Source organism: Dermacentor silvarum, chromosome 2, assembly GCF_013339745.2.
Source record: "Dermacentor silvarum isolate Dsil-2018 chromosome 2, BIME_Dsil_1.4, whole genome shotgun sequence".
Taxonomy (NCBI): Eukaryota; Metazoa; Arthropoda; class Arachnida; order Ixodida; family Ixodidae; genus Dermacentor; species Dermacentor silvarum.
In genome coordinates, this window is record NC_051155.1 from 210,204,670 (window position 1) to 210,223,610 (window position 18,941).

General features: G+C 47.8%; 1 protein-coding gene across 1 annotated transcript in view; it reads right to left on the bottom strand.

The window, feature by feature from the left end:
• Window positions 1–18,941, bottom strand: part of LOC119442526 (chitin synthase chs-2-like) — an 87,788-nt gene that overhangs the window by 30,630 nt on the left and 38,217 nt on the right.

Sequence of the window (18,941 nt, forward strand, 5' to 3'; positions counted from 1 at the left end):
AACCAGTTCACGCCAAGCACTCGCTCAACTCACACACTCACTTGCTCGCTCAATGCGCTCCCTTTAACGCACTAAATTCACGCGCACGCCCACACTCACTCGTTCTCTCTCACCTTCCTTCCTTCCCTTCGTTCTGACAATTTTCGCATTCTGAAGTAATTTTTCGTTTCTTTTTTTTTTTCATAGTCACGCGACATGTAACACCTATGTGACCCCAATAAGTTTGAGAACATCCGCCCAGCTGTGATGTAACGTGCATGTGTACGCCCAGGGCCGCCAATGCACAGAGGGAGCGGTCCTGGTGGAAAAACAAAATATAATAATAAGTAAATAACAATGAAAAAAGAAAAGTGAGGATTTTGCGTATCAGCGCCGTCGCGGGTGAGGAGCAAAAAGTAAAAAAAAAGTTAACAATACGCAAATTGCAAAAAAAAAAAAAAAATGAAAGAAAGTACAGAGGAACATGTCCGAGGCAGTGTATATACGCCTCGCCATCCGTGCCGTCAAAGATTAGTGATCCTTCGCGGCTGTTTGACGCGGTCACGGTGGCTGTGCGCGGAGGGGACGACCGTCCGGGCGCGGCCTCGGCGAAACAGCCGACGAGCGAGCGAGCGCGCTTTCTCCAAAGTCCACGTCGCGTCGCCTTCCAAAACCCACGCGTTTCGAGTGCCAGCGCGAGCGGCGCGCCTTCTCGTAACGTTTTTCTTTCTTTATTTCTTTTTTACCACATATGTGTTTGCGTGCGTGCTCGCGCGAATATGTACTTGCGCCTGCTTGCCTCCCTATGCTCGTCCGCGAAGACGGCCGCGCCGTGAACCTTTGCAGGACCTTTCTTACATACGCCGACGGTTCTCGTCGTTGCTGTATACGAGACCGGGAGCAAACGAGTTAACGAGCTGTGGTCGAGTGACTGGACGCCCACGTCGTTGCTGCCTCCGAGCTCGAGCTGAAAGGTGGCGGCCCGTGAACGACGAGATTGTTGCCTCCCATCCCGAGCGCTCGCACACGCCTATACGGTTCCGCATTCCGGCAGCGATGAGATAAGAGGCGGGCGAGAGGCCGCATTTTGAAATCTGTGCCAGCCATACCTGTAACGGCGGATCGACAGGATTGCGAGAGTCGAGGAAGAATTAACAAAACAACGAGATCACTTGCGGGAAAGAAACGATTCCCAAGTTCACGTACCACGTGACACCTAAGCTTATTCGAATGGTCTCCGTACAAGATCGCGGCCATGAGTGGCGATGGCTATAACGTTTTTGGGACAAATCTAGTACGTCCACGTACACAGCTACCAAATGAAGCATTGCACGATAAATGCGGAAGGCGTTGGCTTGGCTCACTGAACACGGTACAGACACGGCCGCTCAATGGAAACAAGGTGGAACACCTAGTTTCCATTCAGCGGCCGTGGTACAGATCAGTGGTCCGATCACCTATGTTCCCCTTCTTCCCGTTCAACTTAGCTGCGAGCGAGCGCGCGCACGGTACCGGTGAGAGTACTTCCGTGGAATGTGGTGCTGCGATACAAAGTTATGAGATAGATTGAAGAGTCATACTGTGAGAATAATTGGCGATGGTGCAGTGTGGTGTGAAAAGAACCTGCGTGTGAATTTCAGACGGGAGCCGTTGCATAGTACGTATTAAGTCTTTCCCTATATCCATGGGGAAAACAGGTGTTCTTTGTAAGTTACGGCAGATGTTTGTTTTTTTTTCTGAAGGAACTACTGCACTCAATGTTTAAGGTAATACATAAACAAAAAGCAAAATGAATGCACATTTTACGCATAAAGGTTTTATTAACAAGATATATGTCATAAAAAAATGTCACTGTTTCGCCCTAAGGGCGAAGCAATGAATGCGATAGCAACACAGCAATGTCATACGAAGTAAGGTGAGCGGCTTTGGTAGCAATATGAATTGTAGTAAACATGAGCTGATTAACTAAGCAGGTGTGCTGCGGCGTAAGTAGACCGACATGAAGAGAGACTCGATGACCACGATAAGGCGCGTGTGAAATGGTGGTGTTGATGAGAAGCGCTTCCCGTGGGCAGCGCGTGCGAAGGGACACGCCTGTAGCGCTGCACTGCCGATCCGGGCAGCATTGCATGTGTAGCGTGCGTTGGAAAATGTGGCCCGACTATTACTAACTGAATGAACAAGCGTGGTGTGAGCGCGCACAAACAAACATGAATAGATCACACTGAATGACTACAGACAACGACCGTCAAAACTCTGGCAGCAAGCGGATACGCCGCAGCGGCGAAGGTACGTGCGGTCTATCGCTTCAACGGAAACTGAGCGGCGAATGCACGGCGCATAAAGGTCAGAGCCGTGTGGAGATAAGAGACGGTGCGAGCGAGCGACGAGCGCGGTTGTTGGCAGAGTGGAAGTGCGCTCCTCCCCCCACCGCTCTCTCCGGCGCTGGCTTCCCGCTTCCTTGCTTGCGCGTGGGAGATTGAGTGCGTTCGCTCTCCGTGATAGCGCGTGTCCCCGCACGCTTCCGCTCGGGCATACGGCACGCGGCGAAGATTTTATCTATAGGGAACCTCACGGCGACGGCGACGGCGACGCCGACGGCAGAAATCCGGTTGAAGTGTCCATATAATTGCTATCGCAATAAAAGATATAAATTGGCAAAATCACAATTGTGCGATAAAATTAAACAAAGTTTGTAAATACACGCTTGTATCTAGTAAGAAAAAAATGCTATGAAAATTATGAGGTATACAAGATATATTGCCGTCTATTAGGCACTATCTCCGAAAAAATCTAAATTTTTTATTGAACAGGTATTTCGCTACAAAAATTTAACTGCAAGCACTACAGTTTGGCGTGCCGGGCTGCGGCCGCCGATGTTCCGGGCTGGTTTGCGTCGTCGTCGCTTTCAGACTCCGACGAAAAGTCAGCGACCTCTGACTCGCTATATCGATATATCGATAAGATCAGCCGCAGAGGCAGCGGAATGAAGCGCGCGCGCTGTTTCCGGAGCCGGGTATTTTTGCGTTCTGTTTTGAAGATCGCGAAACTTCGGAGCGCGTTTAAAAATCACCGCTTGGCGGGAAAAAAAAGCGAACTGCTTAGAAAACAAAAATATGGTTTCTCCTCCTTCACGTCCGACAGTGCAGTATGTCCGTGAGCGGCGGAGGTCTCGAAAGCGGCGTTTCAAACCATCGATAGAGGGCTAACCATGCCCAATGGGCGCGGTACGGAAAGAGTTAAGGCCTGCAGTGCCTCAGAGGAGAAGTGACAATGTTACGCTTAGTATGTGAAACTGCCGTCGTTACAACTTATAACGTAACAACTACGCCAATTTCACGTGACGTACCTCAATGCACGTTGTTATGATGTGTGAATTCTGACTCGTGATTTTTTTTTCAAATTTTTATGCCCAGATAGAACAAGAAAATGAGAAAGAAAACAAAATCCTTTAAATTATGTATTTCCTAAGCCCACACATCTCTATTGTGAAGTGTTTAAGTAAAATCAAGTTGCGCAATGTGCTTAACTGCTTCATTGGTGGAAAGGTGCATTTCGTGGTGACGCCAGTAATCTGCCTGTGTCTTGTCATGACAACCACGAAGCGACCGTCTTGAAGTCAAGATCTTCTCTTTCCATCCGAATCCGAATAGTGGGTATGAGTCATCATCAGAGAACAAACAAACAAACGTTTTTTTAGGTATTTGTGTATTTGGGAATATCTCTAAAGGTTCTCAGATGAGCGTATTGCATATTGACGGGTTAGTGGTGTTGTTCATATCCTGTATGGCGGAGATAGCGCATTGATATCTTAGTTCCGACCCATAAGGCCACAGCCATACAAGAAGTAAAACTCATTACCAGAAGAACCGCTACGAGAAACGGAGCATGTCACTCGACCACTCATTCTTGTCAGGTAGGTTGGGCGGGCCCGCAAACAACATAATTACGGGTAAATAGATTGTCTAAGGAGAAGCCCTGTTTTGATTATAGTCCTTCCCAGCAAGCGACTGCTGTATAGTTGATTCAAACTCGCAAAATCATGTGTTTTCGAAAGGTCCTATGCGAAGGGTGGCTGTACCCGAGGCGAACAATATTGATCGTCAAGGGAAAAAACGTGTGTGACCCTGTACTTGCGATGGGCTCGTGTTGCAGGCTGCGCAAAAAATGTTAAATGTTGGTGCTCACCAACTTAAGGGTCGTGAACACGAGAAAAAGTATCTCTTCGGCTCAAAGAAAGAAAAAAGAACAATAAAAACACGATTCAAGTTGAAAAGAGAGAGATCGCTGTATGAAATGCAGGGAGGTTAACCAGGGCTGAGCTCGGTTGGTTTCCCTGCACTGGGGAAAGGGAAAAGGGGAGGAAAATATTAAGAGAAGGAGAGAAAATTAACAAATTAGTCATCGACGTAGTGGACATTCTCAGCCCTTCCGGTTAACCTCCTTGCCTTTCCCACCCCATTTACCTTTCTTACTCGCTTAGCGCTGTATCACAGACTGTCTTGAAAAGCCAGTATAAGCAAGTGGTTCCATGGCTGAAGAGACGCCCTTTCTCGACGAGCGCACAGAAAGATTGAGGGACGCCGAAAGAGGGGAACATAAATAGATGTTATCATACGAGATCTTCCGGCAAATGAAAATTCTGGAGACTAAAATAAGGACAACTTTGTTCATTGTCTGATGGTACGTTGCGCACATGCTACTGCCCCAAGGACGGGCGTAGGCCTACAGGAACGGGAGGTGGCTTTCTCACACAACGTTACCCGCAATGCGAACTTCGCCTTCGTGTACAGGCGCCTGCATGCATACGCGATAAGCTAGCTCTCACCAGTGCTAACGAGAGAGAGCGAGAGACAGAGAGAGGGTAACACAAAGCTCTATCATAAAACAACTGCGCCGTCTTTATTTCCGTCCAGTTTAAGCTCGAGCGGAGAGCGCGGGCGGTGCCGTTCTTCCCGTCGACGACGCCACAATTGCCGCCCGCGAAGCACGCGTTCCGTTAGAGACGCATGGCGTCACGTTCGTTGGACAAGTGCCTATAACGGCGCTGCGCTCATCTCTCCCCCTTGCTTAGCGCGCACGCGTGCCCACGTATAGCGGGAAGCTCTTTTGGCCGTACGGCATCTTCGGTTTCATTACTCGTCTTCCTCCTTGTCGTCGTTAACATCGGCACTCGACTCGACTCTCTGCACCCTTCCTCTATTGCTCATTCCGTTCACGTTGCATTCGTTACTTTCTTTTCCAGTCGTCCGCCATTCTGAAGACACTCACACATGTGGTGGGCATGCAAGGCGCCTCGATCGCCCCGTTCCTTTATATCTTTTCCTTCATTTTTATTACGCAAGAATGCCATCCTTGCCGGGACAAGTCGCATGCCGCGGTGGTCCGGGTGCCAGAAGCGTCCTTGAAGCCGCCAGCCGGGCGCGCGCGGCGTGGGCGATGTTCGCTCGTTTTGTCGAAGTGCTGTGCGTGTTGACCGGCAAAATAAGAGGGAGAGGGCGGTGGAACTCGCATAACGGTTCGTTTATGTACGGCGCTTGCTGCTGCGCTGCCAATTTCGCAGCCGAAATATGGCAGCTGCCGCCAGACCCTACCGCACGTCATACAACAGACAGTGGAACCGTAAGCTGTATTTTTTTTTTTTTTGCAATGGTAAAGCCGAAAATAATCATTGTCGCCATCATCATCATCATCATCATCATCATCATTGTCATTGTCGTCTTATACTACGAAATGACGAAGGGAGTGGAGGGGCAGAGTACATGAATCTGATTGCAGTGTCAAAAAAAAAATAAAAAAAAAAAAAACGAACCGCCGCAGTCGTTCTGTGAAGACAGCGTGAACGGTTAGCCACGTAGATCGACGTGGAATGGATGATGCGCAGCCTGTCACGCCCCGGTTCAAATACGTCGACGGCCGGAATTATAGTGTTCCCTTTTTTTGCTACCAGGTATAATGTGACGGACTTCAGGCGCTACTGTATTTGATAAATGGCGCTAGGGTGGAGCAATTGTCGGCAGCTTTTAACAGGACAGGTCCGCCTCCAGCAAACAATTAACATTCCTCTTCGTCTTCCTCCTCTAAACGGCATCATTAGATTGTAGCTTGTGTTAACGGACCAGTCAGGACAGATATTAAATTCTAAAGAAGGTCGTTGAGAACAAATACTTTACGGTACTTTAAACTAGAAATAAATGACACTCAGCCACTGCACTTCGGAACCTTTAGTGACACTATTGCGTGCGGTGATGTAAACTGCCACACAAAATACGTGATGTGGAAAGTATCGACCATGCGTGTGGAGTTCGCCGTCTCGCAGCCTCAGCTGTGTAAATCGTATATATATATATATATATATATATATATATATATATATATATATATATATATATATATATGAACGAGAAGAAAGGGAACCGAGGGGCCCGATTTTTATTAATCATATCATAAGAAGCCAACAAACATTGACACCTAGAACAACATAGAGGAAATTACTTGTACTTACTAACTGAATTAAAAAAATGATAAATTAATGGAAATGAAAACGGATGAAAATACAACTGTCCGCATGTGGGGAACGAACCCACGTCTTTGCATTACGCGTGCGATGCTCTCACCATTGAGCTACCGCGGAGCCGTCTTCCCATCCGCTTTCTGGGGTGTTTATGTGTTACAACTAGAACTAACTCTGGGAGTGTTACCCAGCACCACCACTCACAAGCTAGGGGCGGATGTGGAACATCCTTTCTGCCGCAGGCGTCACGAGCACGTGATCTTTTTTTGGGTGATGGCAACTGGTCAATAAACCCACATATGCTACCTGAAGGCATCAATGTTGCCGGATTCGAGCCCTCGTTATGTAATGAACGAGAAGAAAGGGAACCGAGGGGAACCGAGTCGCAACCATATGAAGCCAGGAGTTAATGAAGCGAAGGATAGCGTAGGGTAAATTCGTTTTTTATTGAAATGCGGAAATTATAACCTAAAGAGAAATCAATGCGGGACAAAAAAAAAAAAAAATGCCGCCATGGGAGCCGAACGCAAAACCTCTGCATTACGTGTGCGTTGCACTACCACTTGCGCTACGGCGGCGACTGTTGCGACGTCCACACTTAGTTATTTATGTATGTCTACCAGGTCACCCCGGAGTGTGTGAGCCGGAGCCGCTTAATATATCCATGGCAGCGGATGCGGAACATCCTTTTGACCGATGTCGACACGTAGTACGTGCACTTTAGGAGCAGGCAGTTGAAAAATAAACCCTCATCAATTAACCCTGAAGGCACCGAACCCGCCGGAATCGAGACCCTCGCTACAAACACGCGTCACAGGTTTACGATTGTTTGTAATCTCACGGCTGACGGGAAGTTACATTTCGCGGTCTGCGTCTGCAGTCGCATTGTGATTTCAATTTTTCTTCTTCATATTTTTAATATGGAGCTACGAAGTATACGATTGTCACGTTGTTGTATTGTATGTTGCGTTAGATTTCCCGGATGGTATGCTTCGGATATGAGTTGGAATGATTGATTTGTTGCAGCGAGGCGGTCGCATTACGAACTGAACGGAATGCAAAAAAAAAAAAAACGTTAGTATATTTATAATTAGGTTCACGTTAAAAAAAAAAGGAAAATGCCACGTGGTTAAAGTAAAGTCGTAGTCCTGCACAACAGTGTCCCACGTAGCCCACAGAGCAACTTTAAAAAGTTGTTGCCCACTGTTTAACGTATAGTCATTATAACTTCTTCTTGGGTAAGTTGGTTGGTGGAACATGTTGGTTTGCATGTCTTAATTGCATTACAATTTATGCTTTTAAAAATGCTACTTGTACGTTCGCTAGAAGTGTGACAAGTATGTGTGACACAAGCGTGACTGATGGCCGCTTCTCTGAGGATGTAGGTTATGCTGCGCTTTAAGTTTTCCTCTTGATATTCCCACGTTCCCTTCCCCCAGTGTAGGGTAGCAAACCGGAAGCTCGTCTGGTTAACCTGCCTGCCTATCTACTTGCTCTCTCTCTCAAAGTTTTGTTGGATTTTTTTTAGAAAACTATGTACGTATAGGCCGATACAAGTAATGTTTTATTGCTAGTAAAATTAATGACGCATTACAGTGCGTTCATAAATGGTGCGAGGATTGGCAAATGAAAATTAATATTCAGAAATCGGCAGTGCTCACGATAACTCGGAAGAAAGAAAAAACTGATTACAAGTATGCAATTAATAACAACGGGATTCCAAGGGTTGACAAGCACAAATATTTGGGTATAACACTTTCACACGATCTCAGGTTTGAAACTCACGTAGGCAACATCACGTCATCTGCATTAAAAAACTTTTTTTTTCTTAGACGCCGACTCCGCTCCGCGCCACCTAAAACGAAACTGCTAGCCTATACTACACTGGTTCAGCCAATCCTAGAATATGCCATAATTTCTTGGTTTCCTCACAATAAGAAACTTTTAACACAACTAGAAGCTGTTCAACGTAAGGCAATCAGGTTTGTATTCAACAAATACACACGAACTGATTCGCCAACAGAGATGCTAAATAAAGCCGGTTCGGCTTTATTGGAAACAGTGCGAAACTGGCAAGACTAAAGTTTTTGTTCCAATGTCTGAATGGCGACATTAAAATTTATTCATATAAGTTCATTTCTCCAACCCGACATATAAACACTCCCGAACGCTGGACGAATTCTCAGCCACTGAACTCAAACTGTTTTAAATATTCATATTTTCCGCTTGCAACTAGGGAATGGAATAAATTAGACAAAGAAATCACTAACACTGAGCCATTAAACAGTTTTGTATCCATATTAGAAAAAGTACTGCTAGCATCTCAGTTACATTAACTACTGTTACTTTTTTTCCCTAAGAAATAATCTCTTAGCATGTCATATCTGTTACCAGGCCAGTAATACTAATGCCTACGCATAGTACTTGTTTTATGTATGGCGATTTTATTTGTTCTGATTATGTGTCCGCCTGCTATGATCTCGCAAGAGATTTGCAGTGTTGTAAATAAATAAATAAATAAATAAATAAATTAATTAATTAATTAATTAATTAATTAATTCGCAGTTAGTGCAGTTACATTAGCCTAAAATCCCATACAAGAACGCTAACATGCATGTGGCTCAAATGCAGAATCAAAGAGTAAAAAGCTTACACGTATACGTATACATATATAGCTCTGGAGCTGGGTTCTGATTTCACTTTGAATGTAATATCTGTGTCGCAAGGTTACATACCACTTCTGGCATGACCTGAACTCGTGAGTTGCCGCGTAATTGATTTTCAGTGCACTAGATGTTCGACTGCACTCTGTAGAATAGAGTGAACTGTGTGTTTCAACTTCTGACATCTTCAAAGAATTGGCAGTTCTAGAAAAAAAAAAACTCTGATTAAGACGCGCAGTAGCATTTCTTGCGACGCGCGGTGTGACACGGGAGTAATCTATTTATTATAGACAGTGCTGCTGTTGTGCTGGTTGTTTGGTTACGGTGTTTATTAAAGGTGGTACTCCTGGTGTGTTAAGCCTTTCATTATTATCAGCCGCAGGCAAATGAGAAATATACCTGTCGCGCTGACCGCATTGCTTGTGCGGAGCAACATGATGGCCTTCTTTATATATATATATATATATATATATATATATATATATATATATTTTTTCAATTACATAATCTTGCAGGAGAGGTTGGCACCTTGAGGTGGCACCGGCTACTCTTCGACACACGGAAAACGAAATGAAATCACGATATTTGAAAAAAGAAAAACGCTGAATACATTCAGAGCGCATGAACTACACGCAGTTATGCACGCGAGTCCTGGTATAGTCACAGAAGATAGTCTAATAAGAAGCCACGTGATAAACATGAACGAATAAATAAAAGCACCTGGTAGTTTCCGAGAACACATACAGGTGTTCACCGTTCTATAGAGACGAGTGGACGAACGCAAGTACTCGTACTTACATAACCGATTACATAACTACTCAACAAGATATGCCAACTTAGTATTACATGACACATATGTCATCTTTAGCATCGTGGTCTTTGTAGAGATGCCAGGAAATTTAATACAAACCTTAGATACTGCTTTGTCAAGTTATCTCAGCGTAGCCTGTAGGGTTTGAAACTGCATGCAGGCCTTGGACTCTGGATAATTAGAACATTGATAGGTCAGGCCTACGAATGGTACGATAAGCGGACGTCGACAAAAGCCATTCATGACTTTTCTTGCTGGTTTCAAATTTTCTACGCGATTATTATCAGCGTGTGTCGGAATGACTATGGAACGCAAGTTTGATAGAGAAAGATACACATACATTATGAGAAATATGGAGACGTCACGCTCCACGCAAGGGGATGATGATCAGACAAAGAAACAAGCACGGGAAGTAGATAAGACAATGTAAGATAAGGAGGAAGAATAGTGGACGGCGCAGACGTGGATGGGTGCCAAACTGCCGCGCACCTCGTCCACGCGTGTAGCTTGCGGCCGGCCTATAACGCAACCTATAACGCAACCAGCGACAAAACAGAAAATTAAAAGTGTTGCTTAAGAGACAGGAAGACGGCGGCGGTACGGATTGCAAACAAAATCTGATGTATCTGATATTCTAGCTGAGATTAAGTGGAAGCAAAGCATAGTTTGACAGGACGTATAATGCGTAGAGCAGAAAACCGGCAGTATACTGGTTGGTACAGCAACAGAATCAGTGCCAATGGAAGGAACGCGTCGTTGAGGGTGGCAGAGCATTAACTGCATGGGATGATGATGATAAGAAAATTGCAGGCCTAGAATAAGTCGGCTGACTCAAAACAATGGTGACTGAATATATTGCTATGAGACACCTTCATGTTGCAGTGGACACTAATGATGATGATGATGATTTCGTTCGCGTAATCTGCACACGGGGCATAGGTTCTCAGAAGAAAGGGGAAGCGAACCAAGGCAATCCCCCCCCCCCCCCCCCCTCCTAGCCCTTCCTTTCCAGAAAAGGACGAGAAGAAATAGACGAAATGCAATTGTGCCCAAATTCGTCACCAGCGACACCGGAATATTTCGTATGTATGTGTTGCAGTAAACGTTCGCGGCGGCGCTAGAACAGTCCGTGCATTACTGTTGGCCTGGAATCTGGTTCTTTATTCTTTATTCTGTATATATCCCGCCCATTGGCGACGATGCACGGGTACCGGGACGCGCCCAAGTCGCACAAAGCCCATGAGAGAGCTATCGGTGCAAAACAATCGCCGCGTTAAGAAAATACGGTACGTAAAATGTTTAGCCCAGATCCTCTGTATTGAGAGAAAATGACGTTCAGTCAATTGTATTAATATATGCGATGCCCTTGTCTAGCTAAGCTCTTCAACAAAGTCCCCCGCAGTCCTCATTTTTCTTTGATAGCCCTTTAAGTACTGCTGCCTGGCCACTCGTGTACGCAGCCTCTCTTGCCGTGGACAGCCGCCTCTTACTCGGCCTTCGTACGTTGACGTGTCGACAGGGTCCAACACCGTGCAACACCGGCTCGGGAAGGTACTTCAAGCCAGCTCGACGCCGTCGTATCGAATTACGAGCTGCAAACCTGACACGCGTCACTGCGGCGCGCCTACACATCATCACACGGAGCCGGACTCCTGTGCACGAAAAAAAAATACAATTAGCTTCGATTTTGTTTTGCTTTCAATCTCTCGACGACTCGTCCTGTATGGCAAGCTAGGGAGGGGGCCGTCATTTTTCACCGGCTGCAAACACCATCGATAATTCTAGCCGCCAAACTTTGACGGCAGGCCAATCTGCCGCTCTCTCTCTCTCTCTCTCCGTGTCTCTTTGCAAGCTTTCTTCCTCTTTCTTTCTTTCTTTTGAAGCCCATCTTATTTCCTCTCTAAACACAAGGAGCTCTCGTGCGGACGTAGCAATCACTTTCGTCTCCTTCTTCTCCTTGTACTTTCTCTCTAATGTACCTCAGCAATTACATCTCGCAGCACCACCGACTTGCCCTCGAACGGCGAGAGAGCGTCAGTCAGCGCCCTTTGTGATTCATCCCTTGGCTGGCTGCTGGTACACACACGCTGCGGCAGGAACAGGTTGTTGCGCCTCGACGAGCACCCGTGTCCGATGCGCGCGCGTGCGTCGAGCAGCCCAGCCCGCGCGCCGTCGGCGCTCCTTGTACGGCTGCTGCGCGGCGTTCCTGATGGGCCGGCCGAAATTCGTGTCGGCCGGAGCGCGCGGCGAGCGAGGAGGCGGCGTTGAATGCGAATTCCCGGCGCCTTTTCTCCTCCTCTGCCTCGTAGATGACCAGATTGAGCGACCTCGTTCGTCGTCGTTGTCGTCTCCGTCGTCGTCGTCGACAGCGCGGCGTTGCTTCCTTTGCCGCTCCGCGCCTCCACGGAACCGCCTCTTGAATAGTGCTGCCCGCGTACTCCCTCTCCCCTTCACCTCCATGCCCCCCCCACCATCAAATTCGCCCCCCCCCCCCTTGCCCCATCGATCAGAACTCGCATCATTCGATTCGTGTGCACAGAAATCTCCTCTATCCCACGAAACAAATAGAAAGAAGCATTTTACAAAGGGAAAAGTATAATGAAGAACAGCAAACCCGTGGAGGAAGAGGGGAGACGGAGGGAGGTCATTAGAGCTTTGCTAAACGCGCCAAGCAAGGGGTAATCCATCAGAGCTACAGCGAGGCGAGCATGCATGCGAACAAGTAGACCGGACGTCGCTTTCGTTCGTCTGGCTTACTCTTGTTTCCTATTTGTTTCCAGAACCCCTTTCCCCTTTACTTTCCGTTGTGTAGTGCATGCACGAACGACGTATTGTCTTGCCCCACCGTCTTCCTGTTCTGCACCGTGAAAGTATGTTCATCTTTCGATATTGTTGTTTTCGATGTCGTAGGACGATGGCGTATATATACGTCTGTGCGCAACGTGATTCGCCCTTGTGCATCTTCGTTCAAGTTTGTATACGTGGTAAAACTTTAGCTTCGTTACACTGCCGCCACGTACTACCTTCACAAATGCGAGTATGATGTGTGTTGTATGTTATTGTTTGTCGAAACTCTAAAGCATCACTTGTCTATTGCGTATTATGCGTAAGAACGACTCAAGAACGACAGTCGCCTGCGGATTAAAAGGTCGGCGGACTTGTACAGTCAAGATAAGCAAATTTGTGTATGTCTACGAAACAGACCGCTCGTAAACATTTTGATTTCAATATGTCAGACCAATGCCAGTCCAGAGGTATCCATGAACCTTTAACCGTACGCTTCACGTACAATGTCGGTAAAAACAATGTCCCGTTTTAGTGCAGTAGCTTTTGAATGCACTAAATATACATCCGCGATGACCCCGCAGGAAACGAAACGTATAGTATTGTGCTTGGAACATCTAAATGTAAAAATGTATGCGCATTCGGCGAGGCAGTACAAGCACCGTAAAGAGTGATTGAGTACGCCGCGGAAGTGCCCCTATTTTTCAATGCTAGATCCGTCCCACTGTAGGCGTAAGGAACACCGCGGCAACAAAAGTGATTGAAGCGCGTTTATAGAGGCCGGCGTTGTCTATTACACAGGCCATGCATTATTCGCGCCTTGCGGTGCTAGCATTCAACTCTTTAGATCTTTTGTCGTGAGGTTCGCTCGGAGCTGAGAAGGTGACAGTGACAGATTAATTGCTGTTACGTACTTAAAAGAAGGAGCACTTATAAAGTAATTTGTGAGGCGGTGGATGGGCCTTCCGGCATATGTGATGTGCCTTTGCGTACAGTCGGATGCATACTCAAGGCAGGCCGTTGGGAACGTTAGTGTGGTAATCGCTACGAAATGCGTTTAAAGACACACCTAAAGTCTGCACAGACGCAACATAAAGGGATAAATATTTTGGCCCGAAGGCGTGAAAGTGAAAACAGGCCAATTAGCACTACCATGTTTCACTCGAAGCCCGTCTCAAACACGACGACATTACATGGCTGGGTCCGACTGAACATAGTTTCGCTAGTATACAGGCTACAAAATTATTGTTTGTAAAACCTCCGCATGCGACAGACTTTCCTCTACTTCGCCCCTGACAACATTCGCCACATATACGAAGTTTGCTCGAGGTTATTCGTATAGCATCGAAGGTAGCTTAGTGGTTATGGCATTGCGCTGCTAAACTCGAGGTCGCGGGTTTGATTTCAGCCGCGGCGGAAGCATTTCGATGGAGGCGAAATGCAAAAACGCTCGTGTATACTTAGGTCTAGGTACACGACCAACACCCCCAGGCGATCAACATTAATCCGGAGTTCTCCACTATGGCGTGCCTCAATCAGACCTGGGTTTTAGCAATGACAATGCGTTTATTTCACCGTACATTGATACATGATTGTCATAGTGCTGGGGCGAAAGGTAGCGGCATGAGTCACCTGACTAACCCTCTAGCACCATTTGGCACGTAAAACCACATAATTTAATTTTAATAGCATTGGATCTAAGGAAAATGCAAGGAAGAAAAAATTCTATGCGATACCCCGCGGCAAGCTTTGCATCTGCAGACATGAGCACATGATATGAAAACTTAACTATGTGCTAGAACAATATGAAGTGCGAACGGACATAGAAGAGGGAGACATTTTTCTGTTCCCACCTTATCGCTCCCGAACTCGTTTTCATAGTGGGTACGGGCCAGTTTGGGACACAATAATGACACACTTTCCTGCGCTCTTTTCTGTCTATGCATGGATGTTCGGTGGTAAGAGGCCAGCCGTGCTAGACAGCTTGTTGCGAGAGAAGCGTCGAGGAGAACGCTCGGAGCAAAGTTTCTCTGGAACCGCGATGGTCGCCTGGGTACCTTTCGTCCCCTACTCCACATTTAGAGGAACGCCGACTACCACGCTGTCAGATTCCCGCGCGTTCACGTCCCTTTCACGTCACCGTATTAAGGGGCGTCAGTGGGCGAACGCTATACTTTGTCGCGTCTCATGGTGCGAAACTTCTTGAGGGGGGCATCTTGTCACGAACTTCTTGAGGTATAGGGCAGTGTTACTGACTGGAGCGTCGTAAGCTCGGCGCGCTCGTTCGTCGGTGCCATTGCTTCGGAAGAGGAGCGCCGATCACGACCGCGGGACGACTTCGAGCGTGGCGCAACTAAAAGTATATGACGATGCGATGCGAAGTGAGCCACTGGGTAGCGTCGGTCACAAATTCTTTTGAGACAACAGGTTGTTGGCGGATGCGAGGAGAGCGCGAGAAAAAGTTGAGGGGGAGAATACTGCGATGGAGATGGAGATAGAGATTGAGAGTAGTCTGAAGTGAAGCAAAAGACAGCCCCGCGCGGTAGCCGCGGCGCGATCAAGAGGCGCGAGAACACGGAATGCATGAACGCCGAGGGTGTGACGGACGGACGTGCGCGCCGCGTTCCTGCCGAGCAACACCCCCCGAATCAAGATGCCGATATCGCCAAGTGCGAAACGACGTGAACCTTCCTCCCGGAGGCTTCACATTGCGCTTGACGGGCCTCCGTCTTCTGTAAGAGGGTGCGCGCGCAGGTCGAATGCGAAAAGGGTGGTGAACCGCAATTGGACGAGGGGTCGAGGAACCGCGGCACCCCACCAGCCGGGAGGGCGCGCATGTGTACGAGAGCAGCGTCTGAAGAGTTTGTTGCGTGCACACATGCAAGCTGTAGCCACGTTTGAGCTGCGATCCGCGGCTCTGGCGGTGAGCGTGCTGGTAAGCGCGAGCGCTTGGAGAGAAAGCGTCTGATTGTGATTTTACCCTTGGAATGTGAGAGGTCGACTGGATGAGCTGTTCTGCATTCGCACGTGCGCGTCGTGAGCCCTCTTTCGGAGAAGGCGAAAGTGGTTGAGCCCGCGGAGTTTTCTATAATAAATTACTAGAAGGAACTCTGGCACTACTGCCCACGGGAGCTGCAACTTGTGTGGCAGTTCAGCAAGCAATGGGAATCCTGTATATCTCACATGTATTTGCCTGAACTGTGTCATTAAGCCTTTAAATGGCTTGGTGTCTTTGAAAATTGATAACAAAAAAGAATATTGCGTTTAAATACAAGTTCTTGCAGTAATTACACGCGCGCGCTAGAACTTATCGCCTTAATGCGTTCATAAGAGCACGATTTATTGGAAATTTAGAAAGATGAAGCGTAATGAACAATACCGCAATTTTTGATCCATATAACTATTTTCATTGTAGAAGAACGACAGCAGCCCGAGTTATCTCTTTAGTCTGTGACAACTAAATTGTGAATCCAGCACCTGGCAGACACACCACTGTCTAACTCGAAGAGAATTTGTGTAAGTACGACACCCAATTACCTCCGCTCATTTCCGTGACGTCATGGTATAGAGGAACATTTCTTCCAGTGATTGGCTACGCTAAAGCTCGCGATAGCTTATACTTATACAGTATAGCATATACCGCGCGAGAGAAATCACAACTTCGGAAAGAATGTTTCATGGCGAATAAAGCAGAACGCATGCGATTGTGCACGCGGGACGAATTACGTGGTGCAAGATCCAGGGAACTTGTTAGTGACTTGACAGGACTTTGAACGCTTAATTTTTTTTTTTTTCAGTGGGGTGATAAAGACCACATTATTTTCCCACCAAAGTCAACAATGGCAGTCTTCTTCTTCTTTTTTTTACTTTGTGTTGGCCGCGTGCCTCAATAATCATAAGTTCTTGTCAAGGGTCAGCATATACACGACGGTGATCCGGGTCTTCGTGTGAATCCTAATTTTTTAAAACAAATTTCCACGTAGACGTAGTCAGGCAGTCAACCACTAACACCGCCTGCTTTCATCTTCCCTTCTATATTTTCATCTCCTCTATGCCTTATTTTTCCGTTGTGCTTAACTATGGTGTATCGACTCATAGAAAACGTTGGTGAGTTCACTTCGACATTTAACTGCCGCACAGATCGGTGCATCGGTTGACGCTCGACGGCAATCTACGTTTGCAAAATTGCCTACCAAAACTGTGCCTGGTTCCTACGCAAGTCTTCATTCAGCTCTGTATTCGGGCATAAGGTACTGGCACCAGCAGATATGGTCCGAGAATTCTGGCAACGTTTGCTGTCGTCATGGGGGAATCTATTTCCACACTGTGGAAGGGTCTTTCAAATGCGCGTTGAGTTCTTGTCATACTAGCCGCATTAGTATATATTTGCTACAAGAGGTCATCTGCCACACGTGGGCAGGTTACACTATCTCGCTGGCGCGAACGGCTCCTCGAGAGCTAGTGACCCCTGGAAGAGACAGTGGGGGCTAACGAGAAAGAGCCCATCAAGGCCCATTCCCAACGACCCTCGTTAACCCGCCTACAAGCGCAAAATTCGACCTCTCCCAAGCTTCGCAGTGCTCAGTTAGGACGTGACCCTAAGCTTACCCGCCGTCTCGAGAGTTTCCTGCAGTTTGATCATCAACGAGTCTACCCGCACATATAAGCGTAGAAACGACCAGTATAAATCACCGGCGCGTTTTACGGAATCTCCCAATTAGCGCGAACACGAGCGCGGCCGCGCCGCGCATTTTTATGCGCCCAGGGGTAAAAACCCGCATGGCCTCGCGAATGTTTTTTAGCCACGATACCTGTTTAGTCGTGCAGTACACGCTCGCCGTGCGTGCGTGCGTGCATGCGCGCGCGTGAGCGCGCGAGCGAAATAACGAACGACTTCGTGTGGGCGGATCGGTGGGTAACGTCCGCCACAGCTCTTCGTCCATCACTTGTCGGCGCTAAGGGTTAGTGAAATCGAAATGACCGCGAAAGACGGAGTGTCAGGCGGCGGCTTTGCGAAAGTGCGCGCGCTTCGGTGGATGCCCTTCCGTCATCTTTCAAGGCGGCCGCTTTTGCTCGTCACTGCCGTCCACGCGTTCGCGCAACTGTCTCTCTCCCTCGGTTTCTGTAGCGCGCGCGCACGCACACACGCACACACACACACACACACACACACACACACACACACACACACACACACACACACACACACACACACACACACACACACACACACACACACACACACACGCACACACGCACACACGCGCACGCACGCACGCACGCACGCACGCACACACACACGCACACACACACACACACACACACACACACGCGCGCGCGCGCACACGCGCACACGCGCACGCACGCACACACACACACACACACACAGACGTACGCCCACACACACTGTTGCTCTGGACTCTTCTCCGGACAACCCTTTCCGGTTGCTTGGCAGGCGCGATCGCCACTCTCACTTGCCGCGACCCGCCGGCTGTCAAGAGGCAGCAGGAAAAGGTGGGTCGTCGTCGTTGAGAGGCTATTACGAGGACGCGCTTCGAGAGGAAGGTTACGTCATTATTCAGCAGCGCGAGAAATTATGTTTCGACCCGTCGAACAAGCGGACAGCGGACTGACTCGAGAGGCCAGGTCGAGCGAGAGTGCCTTTTGTCTGCCAGCATGTGTGTGTCAAGTGTGATGACCTCTGAGAGGCAATTCGAACCTCGCTGCCCGCGCTGTTGGGCCGCCGCCGTCGTTTCGTGGAATCCACCTCGCTTGGCCGCGGTTTTGCTGTCATGGGTGGTTGTTTACTCGTTCGCATTTTCGCCAAGCGCGTCTGTCCACCATGGATGAAATGCAATGCGCTGGTTTCTCTGCATGCATGTGTATTGCGATTGGAGATTGAGCCCGCAGCCTCGCACGTGTTTGAGCCTGATGGAGTTCGTCTCACTCGGCGAAGCTCCGTGCACAATACTTCATGCAGGATACTCTCATGGCACTGCTTCCTAAAAGTCGTCATGCAATCCGCTACCCGCTGTAGTTGGCAAACATGGCATCGAAACTCTTTTTGGTTTCCTTGTTTCCAACCTGTACACGCTTGTGTTGTTTGTTTACTTTATTATATGTCAAGATGCTTTCCACAATCCATTGCATCAGCGAAGACTAAGATGCCATCCAATAGTGGTTTCATTTT